Below are 22,162 nucleotides of genomic sequence, written 5' to 3' on the forward strand. Positions count from 1 at the left end.
TATTCTTCTCTTCCTATTTTAATCAGCTTTGCTTGTTTAAGACAACCTGTCTCATGCAGCATTATGATATTAGCATTTGTGTTTCTTAAGTTCTGACATAAGAAGTCATCTTTCCTTGGTTTAGGAAGCCTATTTATGTTTATGGTTCAAAATGCTTAACATTGCCTTTTAGTATGGAATTTCTCAACCCTTTTGATGGTCCTCTACATATGGATGAATTAAACCTGTATATGCTATTTTTCCCAATATTTCCCCCTCCCATACTTTCCGAGTGTATCTTTTTTCTCTACCTGCTCTCTCCCACCCCTAGTCCTCACTCTTCCTGATGAAAGAAGCCTGGGATGGATCTGATTATCCTTCCATGACCATCCCATGTCTTCCTCACACTAGAATGCACCCTGTGGCATTCTGTAATGGAGAAAGACAATCGTATGCTTGACACCTACATCCCTAAATACGGCCAATTCAAACTATTATTTCGATCCATCATGTCTATCTGATCCCCAAGCCCTCTGCATTAGCCAATAACTAAGACAATGTGTTGTAAATGAAAGTTACCCTCTTGGTAAGTAGGATTTAGATAGCCAGTTTAGGTAGATTAATAAATTGTAGGTTTATTGAAGAGGATTACCAGTTAGTTACAGGTTACAAGTAACTTAAGGGAAACCCCACCAGGAGCATCCTCCTCCCTGCTCAGCCCACTCTATCTGTCAATAAGCCTCCAATCACCCACCAACATTCCAAGACTTTACAAACTCTGACCTGAGCAAGGAACCATGGAGACACGCACATAATACATCTAAAGCACAGCAGATTATAACATAATGATTTAGATTTTGGCAGATGACTTACCCCCGTCACAAACATGACAGATTTATGGGTATCTTGACCGCCTTATTATAAGATTCATAGAATATAGTGCACTTGTAACAAGGTGGACAGGATAACTTTCACGTTTGTGATGGAATAACATGTTGTCCAACCTCTAAACTAGGTTCAAAATACCTAACTTTTCATTCATATCAAAGTCTACAAATAATTTTCATTATTCAGTCTTGTAAGAAGACTAAAACCTGAGCCGGAAATTTCTTCTATTTTCTTGAAAACATAAAATGTCCTTGTCCATAAAACATTCTGGTCCACAACAGCAAGCTTCTAAGTGTGGCGCTCAATTCTTGAATTCCATCACCAGTGATCTAATCTCTTTCTGACGTTTGACAGCATTAAAGGTCAAATTTAAGTGTGGAGGTGATACATCTTTTGTGTCTAGCCTGAGCAAGAATCTTCTCCTTGATTAGGTACACAATGAAAGTAATTGGAGCTCCTCCTATCTCAGGAACTGAAATGGTACTCAATCAGCCTAGATGACAGTTGTCTATTTTGGTAACGTATCTATTTAATCTCTCAGGGCCATTTTTGTAACATTTCACCAATCAACTTAATGACAGTGTTTGCCTCTTTGCTTCCTGTTGTTTCAGCAGTTTCATTTGGAACACCTACTATTCAAATGTTGGCTCATCACAAACAATTTTTTATTTTTTTTTGAGAACATGACCACCGCGGGTATCAGAGTGGTTTACAGTTTATATATCAAGAGGGATACAAACAATTAAAAAACAGAACCAACAAGGCAAAAAATGCACAGTTATGTAAAGCCAAGTGATTCTCGTGACCATGGCAGCTGGGCCAAAGATCTGCGACTGTGACCTTAGTGACCAATGGAATAGCCAGTCAGAGGCAAAAATGTCTTCATCAAGAGCACTTTGACTTCCTTTTTGAAGAGGACAATAGAAGAATTCACCTTGACTTCAAGGGAGATGATTCAACCATTGTTCGATGACTGGAGATAGATTGTGTAGTGTGATTAGGAGGAATTCCGGTTTGAGAGAGTATAACTTCAAATGGTTGCATGTAAGCCAGCATTTAGTTCAGAATATTTTTATTGAATTTTCGAAAAAGTAACATAGATAGACAAAACAAAAACATAGAAATTTGCAAGAAAGGTCCAAGTATTTGAATAATACAAATTCATAACAAATTACAATAAATCAAGCATTATGACAAAGTACCAGTCAATCGAGGGAAAAACAAAATCACGGGCATGAGAAGGCATGTGAGCCAGCTTTGAGTTTCAAGAAGGACATAGTTGAAGGACCAGATGTCCGCAAGGGAGGCGATCTTCAGGTATAGTTGGGTATAATCCACATACATGTGCTAGTGAATGCTGGATGATTTCAGAATTTCTGTCAGAGGCTCCATGAACAGGTTGAAGAGCGTGTGGGTGAGAGGGCTGAACCCTGTGGGACCTTGAGCGTGACAGGCAAGGTATAGACAGGGACTGGTTCATCATGAAGCTTTGGGATCTGTTATGAAGAAATGAGGAGAATCAGTTTAGCACAGGCCTGGACAACCCCATTCTGTGTTCCAGGAGGTTAATTAGGTTATTGTGTTTGACGGTGTCAAATGCTGGCGATAGGTCGAGAAGGATCAGTAGGCAAGATTCCTTTTGATCCAACATTCTTAGCGCATCATCACAATGTGAGTTAACACAGATTCTGTATAATGGCCTGGGTGAAAACCAGATTGACACTGGTCCAGGAGTTGGAAGTGTTCAATGTGGTTACAGATAACAATATTCTAAAACCTCATACTTCTTTTCTAAACTTTAAATTCTTCCTTATGGTCACACAGGTTTAGAGTATACAGTGGCTTCCAGTTTGGACATGTGTTTGTCCATTGCCACATTAACTTCGGTTAAGGACTGTAGGAAACTGAGTTACTAGTTGAGAGGGCTGAAACCTTACTCAAACAGCAACCTTAATCTCTGTTCAAGTGAAACACAAGCAAACTCCAAATTAACCTTTGGTTAACCGCCTGGTAGAATGGAACAAAGCAGTCAGGCTTAACATAGATGCAAAGTGTATAGAATTTATGCATCACTTCCAACAATAATAAAAGGAAAATGGACCAAAAAAATGTCCACATCTCAAAATTCTGATCAGTAGAACCGGAGATATGCAATTTCAAAGTTGTAAGTAAAAATAGCATCTGGAAGCACAAATCGTCATGCCAGACTGGGACAAAGTGACATGTTCAGGGTGACCACGACGGAGCGTGGGCCAGATACACAGACCAGGTTAGGCCTGCTTAAAAAAGTACCTTAAATCTTGGTTGTGGAGTGTTGCAAGATCCCATGTCGAGGATGAGTTGTGCAGTGGCGGTTTTGAAAAAGCTGCGGGGCTGTGATGTGGAATCCTATGTAATCATCGAGGATGCCGTTGACATGGGGCTTGCGTCCCGCTGCAGCAGTTCCTAGGAAGGTATGAGGCTGAGATGCAAAGTCCTGCGTCGTAGTCATGGATCCTGTCAATGAGGGGGCTAGCGATGCATAAGCCTGCGTCGAGGATCACACCGCGGCTGTAACGAGGAGGCTGCTATGTGAGGTCCTCTGTCTGTGATGCATCACGCAGAGTTGATTCTGCCCACAGACCACAACGGAGTTGGCAAAACACCTTCAGGCTCACTTCCAAGAGTCCAGCACTTGGGTAGCACCACTTGGAGGGATAGACTCACAGCAGGAGTGGTCCAGGTGCCAGGTTTAGGGTGGTTGTAAGCAATTCAGTCCCTGAGGCTCTGAATAGAAGTTCAGCTAACTAGCCCTTGAAGTCATTCTGGTGGTCCTGGGTTCAAGATGCAAGTTCAGTCTTTTTCACTCAGGCAGTAGGGCAACAGAGTAGGAGTCCATCTTGCAGAGCAACACAGTAGTCCTTCTGACTCCTCCTCAGGTCCAAAGGTGTACCTAAGAGTTGGGTCTCAGGGTCCACTATTTATACCTGGTGCTAGCTTTGAAGTAGGAGAAGATTCTGGAGGTTTCCACTCCCCCGCCCCCGAGATGTCTGGAAATTCCTGCCCCCAGCATGTCTGGGGGCACAAAAAACAAGTGTGTTAAAAGTCAAAATATATTTTTTCGCATATATTGCCATAAAAGTATAACAACATAAATAAACAATAAAATAAAAACAATATTTTTGATACTTTCCAGTTACAGCATTAAAACATGATCATTGGCATAAAGTAATGAAAATAATTGAAGTATGGGAATCCTGCAAGGAACACGATTTAATTTTAGGTAGAGGGTTATCTGATCATATTGGTTTCACAATTGTAACGCACTTGTAATAATCTTCATGACAGCATGACATATATCTATCGAAGAGAGCCATTGTAGAAACTCCATAGCAGGCAAATATTGTTTGAAACCGGCCTCATGCAGTAAAGGTGTTACAATGGCAGATCTGGAACTTGAATATGGAGGGCAGAGTAAAATAAAGTGACTATTGCTTTGTTTTGAGACGTAGTTACAATGGCATCATGGTAGATCATGTTTCCATGTACATTGAATGGAGGAGGCGACTTCAAAAGGTTTAAGATTTTAAAATGAAGATGCGAAAAAATTATGGGATGGATTCTCAAACCAAGACAAATTGAGTTCGGTATTTTGGACCATGACAATAAAAACCTACTTCTCCATTGTCTTCAAATTCAGCACATTCCATAGTCTTTTATTTGTGCAGAACTCTGCATAGAGAAATTTTGCAATATCCTTTGCATCACCCTTATTCAGTGAGAGTTGTGTAAACATTTCTGGGAGACCTAATTTGCCAAAACATATTTCAATATAAGCCAACCATGGTATGTTATTCACATTTTGCAGAGACAAACAATCTAAAATGCACTCTCTCCAGATATGTGTCAGGGTTCAGCCAACATTAGATCCATATTAGAAGAGGGGCAATGTTTAGCTGGTCCTCTATAAAGGATTAGCCCAACTCTTTCATGGCACATACAATTTATGGTAATTTTCGGACTTGCCAATATCCGGTGTGCAAAGCCATTCTCAATGCGCTGCAGTGCGTCAGCATTTTCAAACCCCCAAACACCAGCCCCGTAAACGGCAGACGAAATACATTTTGTCTAAACAATGTTATCATATCTAGCAAAGGCTTGTAATTTGAAATCCTTGAGAAACGAAAGATAGCTTCCATATTTTTCCCATTTGTTGGAATTTCATTAAAATGGGGGCTTTACATATTTAGGTATACCTGAACAGGTAAAATCTTTTTCCCTTTTAAATATAGTCCCCCCCATTCTAAGGGGCTTAGTTTTTGTGTTTATAGGCCCAGATGTCATGATATAACATTTTGACTGATTTATTTTTGAATCCAGCCCCTCAATATACTCTGTAAAGTGCTCCAATAATATCTGTGCGTGAGATTAAAAACGCATCGTCTGAGTACAGAAGTATAGGGAGTGACTGTTCTTCCATATTTGGTGTTTTTAAAAGGTTTTCAGTTATGCAATTTCTATACATATCAGGAACAAAAATAGGGCTAAAATGCAACACTGTCTCACCCCCTTTGTGTTTCTACTTGCGAAGTTAGTTCCCCTGCTGGCCATAATGTACAGTGATCTTTAAATCGTAGTGCAAACGTTTTAACAGGGAAGCGAGATCCAATTAAAACCCTAACTTTTGTATTATTACCTTAAGTTTTGCCCTAGTGACCAGTTCAAATGAATTTGAAAGATCTATAAGGGCCATGTGGACAGCCCCCCCATTTTGCCTTTACATATTTGCTAATGATAAGATGCAGATTTAAGGTTTGCTCTATTGTGCCAATGCCTGGTCTAAACCTCCCTACCTCTAGACCATAGGTCCCGACCCCTGCGCACATTTGCCAATGGGATATACCCATCATTAATTAACACTATATATTAAATAATACAAATTGTTTCACTGCATAGTTGAACATTTATTTTGACACCATAAATATTCACTCGTTATGCTTAGTGTTAAATCATGAAGCTTATTTTACATGCAGTACATATCATGCAATCATTTGTTCTTTTACAACGTCAATTCTGACAATGTTCTTCTGTATTCATTTCAAGATGCTCTATGCATTTCGGGTCTCACAGGACCCTTCATCAGGAGAAAGTGCCATTTGATGCTTTTTAAACGGGATCACTGAAATAATATCTACTACCAAAATATCGAGTTCCCATAATATCGATGAAAAAATATCGAGGGACATAATATCAACTTTCTATCTTCACTAAGGTAAGTACAAAAATATCGAGTTCAAAATATCGAGTGTTAGAAATATAGACTGTCAAAATATCGATTTTTTTATGTCTTTAAAATAAGTTATAACTATTATAATATTAAATATATTTAATATAAACATTGTTAAAATTATTAAATAAATGTAACATTATTACATAATTAATGTAACTTTAAAAATTAATAATAATAATACATATATATATATATAAATACATGTTATTAATAAAACATATAGAATATATTTACCGTAGCATAGCAAAAGGTTTAAATTTAATGTAACCACTCCAGTGGGTGCTACATTAAAGAGATCGTTGGATAGCGTAGGGGTAAAAATTACTATTCCCACTTCAGTGGGTACAAGAGTAGGGAAAGCGTTGGATAGCGTAGGGGTAGAATTTACTATTCCCACTCCAGTGGGTGCAACAGTAGGGAAAGCGTTGGATAGCGTAGGGGTAAAAATTACTATTCCAACTCCAGTGGGTGCAACAGTAGGGAAAGCGTTGGATAGCGTAGGGGTAAAAATTACTATTCCCACTCCAGTGTGTGCTACAGTAGGGAAAGCGTTGGATAGCGTAGAGGTAAAAATTACTGCTCCCACTCCAGTGGGTGCAACAGTAGGGAAAGTGTTGGATAGCGTAGGGGTGAAAATTACTATTCTTAATTAATTATTTTAAATTAATTACCAATTATATTTTAATTATTTACCAATTAATAATTAATTTAAAAATATAATTAATTTACATAATTATTTAATTAAAATTAAATTACTTCCCACCCTATTCCCCTATAAACACACAACCCGCTACAGAAAATAAATTACTAAAATGTAATTATTTATCAATTATTTATTTTTAATTAATTACCAATTATATTTTAATTAATTACCAATTATTATTTAATTAACAATTAGATTAAATTTACATAATTAATTAATTATAATTAAATTACTTCCCACCCTATTCCCCTATAAACCCACAATCCGCTACAGATTTATATTACACAAATATTATTAAATATTAATAACTTACCTTATTTTCGATATTTTTGTTGTCTATATTTTATTTAGTCTATATTTTTGATTCAATATTTTGGCTATTCTAGTCGATTTTACTCGATATTTTTGTTGTCTATATTTTGTCTAGTCTATATTTTGTCCAGTCTATATTTTTTACTCGATATTTTGTCCAATCGATATTTTGGAATCGATATTATGTCTGTTTACCTTTTAAACGACGCACATAATACCAAAAGGCTTCGTGTGAATCAAATCCTGATGGCTGAATATCCGTAGTTAATACCTCGTTAAAAGCGACCGCATTTCAAGCCCCGATTCCCTTGGAAACCAAGCTCTCAACTCCGCTGGACCGTTTCTCCGAGTGAATACAACTCCGCCGAGGTGGAGTTGAGAGCTTGGTTTCCAAGGGAATCGGGGTTTGAAATGCGGTCGCTTTTAACGAGGTATTAACTACGGATATTCAGCCATCAGGATTTGATTCACACGAAGCCTTTTGGTATTATGTGCGTCGTTTAAAAAGCATCAAATGGCACTTGCTCCTGATGAAGGGTCCTGTGAGACCCGAAATGCATAGAGCATCTTGAAATGAATACAGAAGAACATTGTCAGAATTGACGTTGTAAAAGAACAAATGATTGCATGATATGTACTGCATGTAAAATAAGCTTCATGATTTAACACTAAGCACAACGAGTGAATATTTATGGTGTCAAAATAAATGTTCAACTATGCAGTGAAACAATTCGTATTATTTAATATATAGTGTTAATTATTGTTGGGTATATCTCATTGGCAAATGTGCGCAGGGGTCGGGACCTATGGTCTCGAGGTAGGGAGGTTTATGTTTTAGACACGGTCAGGACAAACGTGTCACCCGTGCAGCACGCCGAATAATTCAGAGTTTGAAAATAGATGTTCTGAACTCAGATAAAACTTGTTAGCATTAAGCTTAACAGAAGGTAGTGCATCTCTATTTACTTTTAAATGCCTGGTCTAAACCTGAACTACACAGGCATTAAAATTTGTTCACCTCAGCTCAGGTTTTTAAACCAGCAAGGATCCCAGTCACAGGGTTTTAGAAGTAGCATCAATTAAGGAGATTGGCCTATTATAGGTTGGGGTAGTTTGTCTCCTTCTTTGAAAATGGGGACTGGGGTATCAGTTCTCCATGATTACGGTATCTCACCCTCCACCGCACATCACAGGACAAGAGTTAAAAATGATCCCCACAAATCAATATCTAGTTTGAAGAGGTCTACTGGCACCTTGTCAGGGCCGGGGCTTTTCCTGGTGCTGAGAGGTTCAATGCCCTGACTACTTCATCCAGTGCTACAGGCATGGATAAAGGGACTGAGGGTAAGTCTGAAAATGGTGGCCCGGAGCAGTCATCCATGTGGAACCTGTCTACCCCACTCTGTTTAAAAATTTCAGAGAAGTGAGTTACCCACTCCACTTTGGGAATTAGGACTTCCACCTTTGGAGTGTCAGGCTCAGGGAAGAAATGGTGGTTTATGACCTCCCAAAACTTTGCGCTTTTCCTCAAGGCAGCTACGTCTGACAATTCTTCCCAGGCTTTTATCATTAGCTCCCTTTTTCTTGCCTCTACTATTTCCTCCTATTCACATCTTATTCATATAACATGATCATTTTAATGTGGGCTTTAAATGTTTATGGGAGGCTGAACATGCAGTATTAATCCAGCGATGTAGAGGGGCACCCTCTGATGGTTTATAGGCCATCAAACCTTCTGTGATTGCCCCACATAATTTGTTAAATCTCCCTTAATACTTTCAGACTGGAAGAGTCCTTTGCCAAGCAAGCTTCTATAGATTCCTTATTCTCCCGAACTATTTTATGAGTAAAATTCATGGGGTCAATGTGTTCCCATCTCATCTTAATGCCTTTGCTGTTATTAGTCTAACACAACAATATGGCAACCCACTATTCCCTAAGGAACTGGGTATATTCAATAACAAGACATATGTGATCTTTGAGGACTCTTTTAACTTTGTTTAAAGTTTTGAATTCATCACATCAGTGAACATAATTCCACATAACTCAAGACATTTTATCGAAACAGTTATTCTTTATCGTAGATTTAATCTCTGTACATATTCAAATATCTTTACGACAGAGCATAGGATAATGATCCATCAGTCACATCATGTATGGCAACCCAATGTCTCATTGTTTGTAACCTATGCAATAGTATCCGACACCTTTTGCTCAAAAATATATGGGCACTGTTAACACTTTAGCCATATATTAAAATTAATTATTAGTATACATGCAGTTCCATTATGTGGGACATCAATAGATATCAGTGGTTGTTTTAACTACATATAGATATATGTGGGATTAATATTATCTCTTGTATAAGTGACCATTGGGAAGACTTTATGGGTTGTGAAATAATAGACATTCTCCTAGAAGCCGTTAGTGTTATCATCATATTAACGCTGGGAAACCAAAAGAGCGGAGGCTTTATAGGTATAGGGATTCTTACAAGTAAAGTGGAATTAGTATTTCGAGCTATGAATTGCCTGACTGGCTGCTGATTCCTATGGCGGGTCAGGCACAATTTCAGTCCCAAAATGGCCAACACATTGCGTGACGTCTGATCATTTGGTTTTGGAAGGATCATAGAGCTTCAGTGACGCGGCAGCAGCACTCGATTAGTTTGGCGAGCATGGGGCAGATTAATACAGCGTTCCCCAAGTAAGTTGATGGCTACGAAAACAACAATATATATATATAGGAATTGGGATGTAATAGTGAGGAACCATGAGGTTAATTTAAACGTACTTCTTGTTGTGTTCCCCCTGCAGAAAAAAACACTGGCAGATTAAAGTGCAGTCTTCTTGTGTGAGTATTGTGTGTATCTCTTGAAATGCCCACACTTTAATAATATGACCAAAACGTGTGGTTTGAAATACTTAGGATATCTAAGGTTATTGTGACATATAGGCATGTATATGTTTTGTTTGTAGACCTACTAATAAAGAGTCGGAAGGTAAGACAAATGGACTAACATAGGTGGTGACTAGTGATGGTTTTATTTATGTTAAACATGGACTTGTTTATGGCTGAATGTGGTTACCTTTCAGGACACTACGATTGAGGTCTTAATTACCTGGCGTCCCTGTGAGTAGTGAGGTTTACGCTTTCATGTCTTCTGTGCATGCCACCTATAAACTAAATAGTGTGTTGCACCAGTGGCAGAAATATGAAAATATATAAAAATCAGTAAGTTGGTGTTGGATTTCAGTTGTAGGGGATCTACGCACCTTTTTAGTACACTGAATAAGAGGTGTATTTGAATAGTTGTGATGTTTTGTACACTTATGATCACCTTGCTTTGGGTGAGGGCAGATGATACACATTTTGTACTCAAGAAATTTTGTAAATATGTCTTCTGAATATGTAAATATTGTTTTATGTTAGATTCATGGTGCAGCACATGTCCTGAGGATGGTCTCGAGGATTTACAGTTTGTGAGACCGAAACGTCGACACAACGACACTTCTTTTGTGTATACAATTACCAGTGAATGTGTTTGAACTGCATGTATACTAATAATTAATTTTAATATATGGCTAAATGTTAACATTGCCCATATATTTTTGTGCAAAAGGTGTCAGATACTACTGCTTATGTTACGAACGATGAAGCAGTAGACAGTGGGTTGCCATACATGATGTGACTGATGAATAATTATTCTATGCTCTGCTGTAAATATATTAGAATATGTGCAGAGATCAAATCTACGATAAAAAATAACTGTTTTGATAACATTTCTTGAGGTATGTGGAATTATGTTCACTGATGTGACGAATTCAAAACTTTAGACAAAGTTAAAAGAGTACTCAAGGATCACTAATGTCTTGTTATTGAATATACCTAGTTTATTGGGGAATAGAGGGTTGCCCTATTGTTGTGATGGACTATTAGCGCAGACGCTGTCTGCAAGGGCCCTTTGTAAAACAAGTGGTGTGTTTTCTTTGTATTAGTCTGTTTTGTGTTTAGTGATACTTGGTGTCACTTTTTTAGTAATTTGTGTATAGCCTGTTTATACAATTTTCAAATGTCAGAACAAGAAACACTTACCTGCACTGATGAATATATTGCTAGGATAGCTGGAGGGTCCTTTCTGTTAGGGCAACAAACTGGTAGCACAGGTCACAATATTCAACAGACGGCAATACAATTTGTTTTTGAAAGATTACACAAAAAATGTATAGGAACTGAATTGCATGCCAAATTTCTGACAGACTGTCTAAATAACAACATCATTCCAGTGAGGTTACAGGTGCGTAATAGCCCAGTAATTTCTGTGGAGGTTCACTTATGTCTTGTAATTTACTGTTATTAAACACCTGTTTGTGCCCTATAAAAGAAGAAATAATCCTAGTATTTAAATTAAGGGTAATGCTAACAGGGTCCCATAAACTTAGGGATATTTTCACAGTTTAAATTTAATTTAAGAATAAATGTGTTCATGGCACTGCCCAGTAAATTGTGCTTAAAGCTGCTCTGTTCAATCTATCATCCTTCCGTGGCAAGTGGCAAAACTGGCTATCTGTACTGTAATTAGTATAAACATCCTCTACCCATGCCACAATTACTTTCTATTCCGATTCAAAAAGAAGCTGTCTAGGAATGCTTCAAGATCCTCAATTGCTTTAAACACCTGAAGGTCAAACATATTATTATAAAAATTGATCGACAGAATGTCCCATTTGCCCCTTAGAGATATTTGTGATACTAGAAACAGCAAAGATAAACATTAAAGAACAACATTGCCTACATCAATTTTTACTTTGTGGTCTGCTTGCACTAGAACCCGGAGCTGGTTGGAACAGAGTTTGAAAACAATTAATGTGACAAGAATTTGTCATCCAGATCTCTTGCACACAAATAAGATCAAAAGAAGGCATAAAATTTAACCAGTCAGGGTTATCTAGCTTGAGATGAGCACCTGGAATATTCCACATGGCCATGTTCAGCCATTTTTGTTGATCTTTAGTAGCTGTGGGTCGACATTTTGGGTTCATATACCTTGGGGGCCATTGACCAGAACAGGTAGCTGTGGTGCCGGAAGAGTCCCTCAGTGACTCGAATGAGGCAATGGATTGATATCCTCTAGATCCACTCTGTCCAAAGTACCTGGCCAAGGAGAGGTGATCACACAAACTAGGGGCCACTCTAAAGCACGAGCTTATCTCTGTGATCAGAAATACTAGCAGATTAAAAGCTGTCACCTAAGGAAAGTCAATCATTTTGATCCAATGAAGCAAGAGCCATGAATCTATTACCCAGCAGCACCTGAAGATCTGAGCAGTACTTGTTACCCTCATTAAAGCAGGGTTGGGTGGGTTTACCCTTCTAAAAGACGAGTATAAATGTCAGTAGAAGAAACCTGGGGGCAGGATTTTAATGGGGCATAATTTTGTCATCACTGCTCTGGTCATTGCCAGGATTTCTCCCGCTGTCTTGGGATTTCTAAAGTTTATAATGACAGAGTCTCCTTGAAATTGCCTTTCTAGTGGACCGATACCCCACACACAGAGCACAAAAATTACATCATTAAACAAATCCCTCTGGTCACTGATCTTGTGGCTCAGCCAATGAACCACTTTGTTTGTCAGAACTCGAGTTGACTCAGCTGCACCGTTGGTAAAGGGGGGGCGTTTGCCAGGACAACCACATATGTACTGGATTCTCGAGGTGATGGATCACTGGTAGCAGGGCTGCTCTAGCCTATGGAACAGTGTGATTTTCTATCAGTGTTATCAGTAAAGGCTGCAGCCTACTTCCCATACTTGCGGATTTGGCGGTTGATCCTGTGCCATTATTACCACTCATTGTACTATCGCCCACTCCTGCTCCCACAAGTGTAAGGATAGTTGGTGAATGGACATTGACTTCAGGAGATTTCTTCGTCCCACCTCTTGAGGTTTGCCCCAGAGGAGAGTTTGAAGCACCTTTAATAAGTTATGTTATGTTAAGTTATGTTATATTACGCTTATATAGCGCATGGCTACCCCAGCAACGAGGTGTCCCAGCGCTTGCAGACAAGCGCAATTACACAACGACCGGAGTGGAGCAGCAGAGTGTCAGCTCACAAGGGAACCCTAAATGGAGGAAAACAACCAGGTTTTGATGTGTTTTCGAAAGTGTAGGTGGTTGGTAATAGAACGCACACTTAAAGGGATAGAGTTCCAGAGTTTTGGGGCCAGGTACCTAAATGATCGGCCCCCAGCTCTGCACCTCCGGATCTTGATGGTACAGGCAAGAGAAAGGTCCGCAGAGCGGAGAGCACGCGACGGAACATAAAAGGAACAGATTCCTTGCAAGATTTGGGGATCTACACAATGCAGCATTCTATGAAGAACACACAGGGTTTTGAATTGAATACGTTTTTTAACGGGCAACCAGTGAAGCCTACGCAATACCTGAGAAGTGTGGCAGCGTTTCGGCAAACCGAACAGAATACGGGCTGCAGCATTCTGAGCCCTTTGCAGTCTATTAACGACTGTCAAGTTGGAACCAAGCATAAGAACATTGCAATAGTCTAGATGGGATAAGACCATAGCTTAGACAATTGTCTGTAGGATGGGGGGTTCGAAAAAGCCGAGAATAGGTTTTAAAGAGCGTAGGCGTCCATAACAAGTACCAGCTACTCTTTTCGCATGAGAATCCAGGGTAAGTGAGTTATCTAAAATAACACCCAGATTTTTAACTTCCTTCTTTAGCGTGGGAGGGGGGCCCAATGTAGGGGGCCACCACCGCTCGTCCCACTTCTGGGTGTCAGTGCAAATAAGGAGGACTTCAGTTTTAGATGAATTCAACTGAAGGCAGTTCTCTGTTAGCCAGCTGGACACGTCCAGGATGTCTTCTTGAAATTTGGCTTGATCTCCCACGGTGTCGTTGGAAAAGGTGAAAATTAGTTGCGTATCGTCCGCATAGGAAATTAATTTGATGTTACGTTCCCTGGCCAAAATGGCCAAGGGGCGGACATACACATTAAACAACGTGGGGCTGAGGGCGGAGCCCTGTGGGACACCGCAGCCTAATGGAAAACTGCTGGATGAGTACGGGGGAGCATGAACCTGGAAGGAACGTTCAGATGGAAATGACACGAACCAATCTAGAGCTCCATCTCCGACACCTATCTCCCACAGTCTCCTTAACAGGATCCCATGGGAGACCGTGTCGAACGCCGCACTCAAATCCAGCAGCACCACAGCTGAGGTGCTACCCATGTCCTGTGTCACCCTTCGGTGTTCCGTAACGGCCAATAAGGCCGACTCCGTGCTATGTTTGGCACGGAATCCATTCTGAGACTCTTCCAAGATCCCATTAGTCTCCAAAAAACCAGTCAAGATGCAATCTACATGTGCCTCCGCCACTTTAGCCAAGTACGGAAGCAGGGAGATAGGTCGAAAGCTTTCTGGCTTGGAAGGGTCCAGGGTGGGTTTTTTTAACAAGGGGGCCACCTTCGCCTGTTTCCAAGATCTGGGGATAGTAGCTGACTGCAGAGACTTATTAATCAATTCCCACCCTTCCGTCATGATGGAATCCTGACACAATCTAAACATCTCTGGTTTGACAGGATCTTCCGGGGACCCAGAATTGATTTTTAAAGCCAGGCGTTCCATATCTGTCTGGGAGATGAGTGGAAAAGTTAGGAGGGAGTAGGGAAGGTCCGGTGGGTCTGTGATAGATCTATAAATCATAGAAGAGCCACCAGAGTTGAATGTATTATAAATCCCTTGAACTTTGTTGATAAAAAAGCGAGCAAGCTCTTCGCATTGTAAGTCAGACACTATGATGTTATTACTCCCCACAGGTGATTTAGTCAGCTCCTTTACTAGCGCGAAGATAGTTTTAGCACGATTAGTGCTGGCATTGATCAAATCAGTGTAGTAACTCGCCTTGGTCTTTTTTATGAGTGTGGTGAGAGTTTTGAAAGCAGCCTCAATGGCTGTAAGAAGTTGAGATGAGTTGAGATTTGGACTGACCAGAGAGGGGCATAGTAATGGGGAGTTTGTTGGTGAAAATGATCTCGATAGAGTAGGAGGTAAAGTCCAGGCAAGATCCTCTTCTTTAAAGGAAAGGCAGCTTTATTTTGTTAGCTATTACATCTACCGCCCTAACCAAAATATTGTCAATCATTGACCGTGGTTGTACCTGGGAGCAAGTGGTCACTGTACTGCCAGTTTCTCTTTTCCTCATTTCCACAAACAGCTCATGGACTGGGACAAAAAAGGAGTAGACAGTACCTATTCTTCAACTTCTTGGCAGACAGAAGGCGCAAAGGAGTCCCCAAGGAAACCACAAGCCACATGAAAAAGGAAGCGCTCAGCCCAGCTTCAGTCGGGCTATGATGGGCTAAGACAGGCCCGGCTTGGCCTGGTCTTTGCCCAGTCAAAAGCCCGGGCCCATCCAGCGCTATTGGACTTCACTTGCGCTTTAAGCACGTCCATCACCTCTGGCCCCTACCTTCCTCATGTTGTATTGGGGGATGTAGTCCCACCCCAGACAGCAAGGAAAACAAAAGTTCAGAATGGTAGTAGCAGCGTTTAAAACAACCTGCACTGTGGGACTTCACTAACCCAATGTTATCACATGGAAGAGGTAGGCCTTGCGGTAAAGGAAAACAAATGTAAGCGTTTTTAACTACCAGGACATGTTAAACTTGAAAGTACATGTCTAATGTTTTAAATGCACTGCACCCTGCCCTATAGGCTGTTTAGGGCCTACTCTCTGGGTGACTTATATGTATTAAAAAGGAAGGTATAGGCCTGGAAAAAGGTTTATTTTGCCAGGTTGAAATGGCAGTATAAAACTGGACAAACAGACTGTAGTGGTAGGCCTGAGACAATTTTAAAAGACTACTTAAATGGCATGTTCAGTGCTGCAGTCCCACTAGTGCATTTAAGTTACAGGCCCTTGGTACATGCAGTACCATGTCAATAGAGACTTACAAGTAAATTAAATGTGCCAGTTGAGTGTAAGCCAACTTTACCATGTTTTTAAAGTCAAAAGCACAAGCACGTTAGCACTGGTTAGCAGTGGTAATGTGCACAGAATCCTTAAAACCAACAAACACAGGTTCAGTAAAAAGGAAGGTGAAGACAAAAAGCTTGGGGATGACGGTGCAGAACTGGGCGAGTCCAAAAAGGACCTAATCTTTCCTGATAGCTCCTCTACTTTCTCATTTCAGCATTTGAGGTTAGCCATTTGTTTTGTTCAAGTGATTTTAATGTCTTTCACTTCTTGAAATATAGATTGTACAAGTGATTTGGAAGAATGTTCAGGCTACCAAACTAGTATCTCCACCACCAAGATGGCAAAAGTACTTGGACTGTCAGGCATCACAAGTCAAAAGTCAATATCTTACAGAGACGAGCAGCATTGCATAACTGTGGTGTCCACCAGCCATGCCACTAATCCAACTCATCCGCCAGGTGCAAGACAGCGGGACAATAATGAAAGTACATCTGAATCATTTAATAACACAATTTGGAATTCAAGATAAAGAGCTAACATGCCCGGTGAAAAGAGAAGGAAAGGTCAAAGGAGGGTACATCCACGAATCCTTTGAACCTGACTGAAAAAAAGAAGGTTTCTCCTGAACTGGTCTTGTCACTGATGGTCTGTCTATATAGCCTTAAAGGGCCTGCCTGGGTATAGAGAGACAGGGCACAGAAAGATCCTACTACCTTAAGAATGCAAAAGAGATTCTCACAGGGGAAAGAACATGAGAAGTCACCAGGATGGAGGAAGAAAATGATGTTAACTAGATTACACAGCATATGTGCTTAATCAGAACTCAAGATACTGTCTTCTACATCACCCTACTGATTCCTTCGACACAAGTGAGCTCGAACAGTCCACTGATGAAATAGACATGTCTTCCCTACCGGAAACTCAGAGAGCAATCATAACAAGCAAAGGCTCAATGGTAGCCTCAACTAAAAAAGGAACAGAAAAATTCATCCTGGCCCAAGCCCCAGACCAATTTGAAGTTTTATATCCTATTAATATACATAATTAAATTGCATTAAATATGCATTATCCTTGTATTCTATGGCTCTGACTAGACATTAATATTTACTGTATATGATTACTGCGTCTTACTGAATCTGAATTCCAAATCTATTCCATCAAATTGAGTAAGGCTTCACTGCTTAACCTAGTTATTACTGGAAAATACAGAAGAAATTATGCTAAATTTACCAATTCTGTGGGTGGACTTGTGTGAAGTTTGTAACTTTTAAATTTTGTCAGGTTACAACATTTGTGGGCTTCACACAACATTGCCAGTGGCAAACATTTACCACATTTATGTTTTGGGGTGAATTATGTGTCTAAAAACAGGTTTGCATTTTCTTCCCCATAGAATCTAATTTTAGTGGGTTTTATTACACAATATATATTTTTATTTTAACAATTTCCTGAAGTTTGTTTAGTTTCAAAGTTAAGACCCGAAGTCAGAGTAGGCAATGTGTGACAACTTTACTGACCTGTAATTAAGAATACTGAAACTGTTCTTTAAAAAACAAAACCATGATACTGTAGTTTGAAATGCCGTGGGACAACACTAGTAACCAATAATGCCCACAGGCCATCACAATCATTGCTCTTTAACCTATATCTACTACAGAATCCAATTTCACCATTTAATTGGAATAAAAACAATATATAAACAGCAGTTGAATTAACTTTGTAGCTCATTGTAAGCGAAAAATACATAAAGTAGTATTTTAATTGTAATGTAACTTTTCAAATGGAGGCTAGACACCACAGAATGTCCCAATCCTATTCTTTTACATTTCACATTTACAATCAGGGCACCCTACTTTGTGAACTGCAAGGCCTACATAAGTGTGACTTACTTAGGAGGTCATTAAGATTTCGGGCAGAATCACTTCTGCCAGACACCCCATCGGTCATGGGACTGACCATCACCAAGTTGGCGGTCCCGACTGCCTCATTAGGATGCGATGAACACTGTTCTGTCGCATTCCTACATTTCACTATTGCAGCATGCATTTCGGCTGTAAACCGGCCATAATGCATGCTCCCATAAAGAAATGGGAGGTGCAATACATCCCTGCTTTCAGACATGGTTTCAGTGTCGGAAAGACTGGCATGGAAACCATGTTGGAAACAGTCATCATAATCTGAAGGGTGGAAAGGCCTGTCCTTGAGATTACAGGCCACATTCCGACTGGCGGACGGGCTCGCTGAGCCCGTCGGAAGCTAGCTGGAAGACCAGCCTGTTCCTTTTCCGACCGCATTCATTGTAATGAGGCGGTCGAAGAGGAAACCAAACGGCTCATTACGATGCGGCTGTAAAGGCACCAACCGCAGGTCAGAGCCTTCACAGCTGCATCGTAATCGGCCCCTTAATGTTTAAAAATAGGATTCCCTTCTATCAAAAGGAATTATTTTAACAGGTCTTCCTGCAGGTTTAAAACCGGCAGCTGTCAGGCTAGGAATGTAGGCCTGAAACCATGTTTTCCTTGCCAGCCTAGTGGATGTCACAATATGTGCCGCAGTCCACAACCCAACATCTTAGATAAACACTGTGGTACTTGTGATACAGTCGAAAAGGAGTGTAGTGAACGGTAACCTCCAGACCACAGCTGTATTTTCTTCACCATACACAAGGGCCTTAATGAAAAGTTAAATATGCTTACTGGAGATTAGCCAACATTATCATGTTTGGTGCAAGAGCATGTGCACGGGGACTACATTGCAGTATCTAAACAACTCGTAAGAGAGGGTCCGAGGGAAGTGTTTAACGACAAAACAGGCTAATACCCCCTGTATAACTACCTAAATAACAACAAAGCCTGTAAGTCAACTGGTACTGGGGTATGACAATTGACACTGGTATTTTTTTATTTATTTTGAAAGTTTTATAGAGCGCGAACAAGATCCTTACGGATATCAGAGCGCTTTACAAACAGAGTGGGAGAAAAAGGCAAATGAGTAATAATTAAACAAAACATTTGAGGAAAGAAGTGTAAATGGTTACAAAATAAAAGAAAAACAAGGTAAGGTAGCATCGGTGCATAGGAGGTCAATAAACATCCAATATACAATATACGAAGTCTCAGGAGGAAGAGTACTGAGATACGAGATTACAATAGTCAAACGTTCAGGTAAATTTGGCTAAGAGGAGAGCTTTTACTTCTTTTTTGAAGGATATCGTGGATGAGATCAGTCTGATTTCTGGTGGGAGGGCATTCCATATCCTGGGCGCCATTCCTGAAAAGGAGCGTTTATACGTTTTTTCTTGTGAAATCTCCGAGGTTTCAAAAGAAGATTGTCTGCGCTTCTTGTCGCTCTTGAGCCACCAGAGATTGTCAGTTTCTGAGCGAGATAGCTGAGGGAATTGTGGTGTAAAGCTTTGTGGGTCATACATGTGATTTTCAGATGTATTCTGGCTTCCTAGGGCAGCCAGTTCAAAGCTTTTAGATCAGGAGTGATGTGTGAGCGTTTTTTCGAGCCTGTGATAAGCCTGGCTGCAGCATTAATAGTGGCTTTTAGTGGTGCGATTGTCGCAACAACAGACTATCAACTGTAGCTGATTAAGTCCTATCAGCCCACCAGATGGCGGAGCCTCATCATGTAGGACTCCAATACCAAGGTAAGTGTGCAGTCGCCCGGTTGTAATTTAGCGACGCATTACTGAACCATGGTAAGGTCACCCTAGTTGTTAGACCAGAAGGTGAGGCTGATATGTGCAGTGCAAGAAAGTAAAATAAAGTGATGTGTGTTAAAATGGCTATCAAGGCAAACAAAGACCTTTATTAGCGTTTGCCTGGACGTCAGATTAAAAATAGTGAAATAACAGTGTGAAAAAATCACTGTTTGACTTGCTAGGTGGAAAGCTAAGTAAGATATGAGAGGGCCAACATGTTTCTGCCTTAAATGTGAAGAGTCACTGGCATTCGTCAGGGCCAAATTAATATCTGCTACTGCAAGGGCACTATAATATGTGCAAAACTAAAGAAAATTAACAACGAAGTGCACATAACAGAACCATCCTACCACATCTTCTCAGTGTTGTTCTGGTGATGCGATAGGTCTTTCTTGTACAAGAACAAGAAGATAAAAAAGAACAATGCAGACATTGCATATAGACATTGGTCAAAAATTAAGTCTACACCAACCATTCTGTAGTGGATGATGTACCGTGCAAAACCAGTGAAAACTATAAAACCTCAGACTGGACCATCACTCATTAGTAATAGTCACATACAAAGTGCATTGTAATACGTCACCCAGTGGTTGAAATGATGTACACAAGTTTAACACTTACCCAACTGTGTGTGGGAAGTGGACCTCACCTCACCCGGCAACTGCTCGGACGGATAAGGCACCGCTCTAAACATACAAAGACAATCTCTGTAAAAGATGCATGTCTAGAGGATATGACCTCAGTATATTATTAAAACCCACATACTTTCTCAACTGTCTGTCACATGTACCCCACCGGTGTCTAAGGTGGCCACATCTTACGACTACGGCATCTAACCCCTCCAGTGTATTCAAGGGGATGCTCATCAATTGTACTAAAGCAACTACTGCTTCCCAGCTAAACTACTGAATAATGATATTAATTACTACTGTTTAGAACTAGTGGGGAAATATCCCCCTCATCTTTACCTACTCAGGTCCATCTCAACAGCAGAGTAAGGGTGTTATTTAATGCTGTTCAAAACTTGGTAAAAGAGAGTCCTCCTATTCTTATCTGTTAATTAAGTGGAGGAATCAAACCATGAACTACTTGGCTTATTCAGTTTAAGTAACCCAGCCCCTGCTTACCTGTCCGTCGGTACCTTGAGGCTGAATGACGAGCCGAAGGGGAGGCACCGAACGGACGGTCTGGCGTCTATTTATAGCGCTACTCCATCTGTAATGAGGCTCAGCTGAGTATCAATGTGAACGCGCTGCAATTGCGCGATGCACGGCTTGCTAAGTCCTCGCGCATGCGCACAGCTGTCATCTAGCGCGCATGCGCAAACACAAGTACGCCTGGTAACGCGTACCGCGCATGTGCGTTGGCACAGCGCTAACTAGGCCTGTCTCGGCAAGTGGCGAGACGCTGCCTGCGGCGCTATCGCGCTTGCGTATTGCGGCCCCAATCCAGCATTATTTATCACATGTAGGAAGGCAATGGGGACGCGATTGTGTTACAGATAACACCACGACTTGTTTATTAAATTATCGGACAGGAGCCATTTAAAGGGATCTTATTTAGTAGTATTGTGAGTTTGAAGACCCACTAGTTGATAACCTAGCCCAGGGAGCGTAAATAAGCGCTGTGTTGCCAAAAACGGCGGTGACAAAATGTACACCTGAGAAATTAACAAAGTCCTGGGCCAACTTCCAAGGAGACCTTGACCCCTACTATGGATATTAATTCCTAGTGGGTGTGGGTCGATGATGAATATCTGATAAAGGTGTCTGCTATGAAAGTCAAAGGTAGACCAGTAGACTGCATATAACTTAGGAACCTGAAAATGGTTAACGGAGAGCCTGGTGTCTGCTATGAAAGTCAAAGCTAGACCAGTAGACTGCATATAACTTAGGAACCTGAAAATGGTTAACGGAGAGCCTGGTGTCGTTGGCGCCACAAATGTGTAGCGGTTACTCGCACCAAACCCGACTCGTTGTGACAACCGAGAGCACACATGGCAAGTGGTCCACTCAGATAGATAACCATGGAATATTGTCATTCAATCCATTGACATCAGATTGCAATCTGTGAATCCACCGTTGCTCCTTCACAAAGAGGAAATGGGAGACATTGGTGATGTGTGGTGGGATGTATGGCTGTTCCAGCACTAACCAAAACAAATCCTCAGGTTTGTGTTTCGCTTCCAGGAAGTGATTGGTGAGGCCTGTAGATTGCTTCCTACATCGGATAGTGCTTTTGTGTTCGCTGATGCGAGCCTTAATCATCCGTGTTGTATGGCCCACATGATGGTCCAGTCTGA

The sequence above is a fragment of the Lissotriton vulgaris genome, chromosome 8 (assembly GCF_964263255.1).
Source record: "Lissotriton vulgaris chromosome 8, aLisVul1.2, whole genome shotgun sequence".
NCBI lineage: Eukaryota > Metazoa > Chordata > Amphibia > Caudata > Salamandridae > Lissotriton > Lissotriton vulgaris.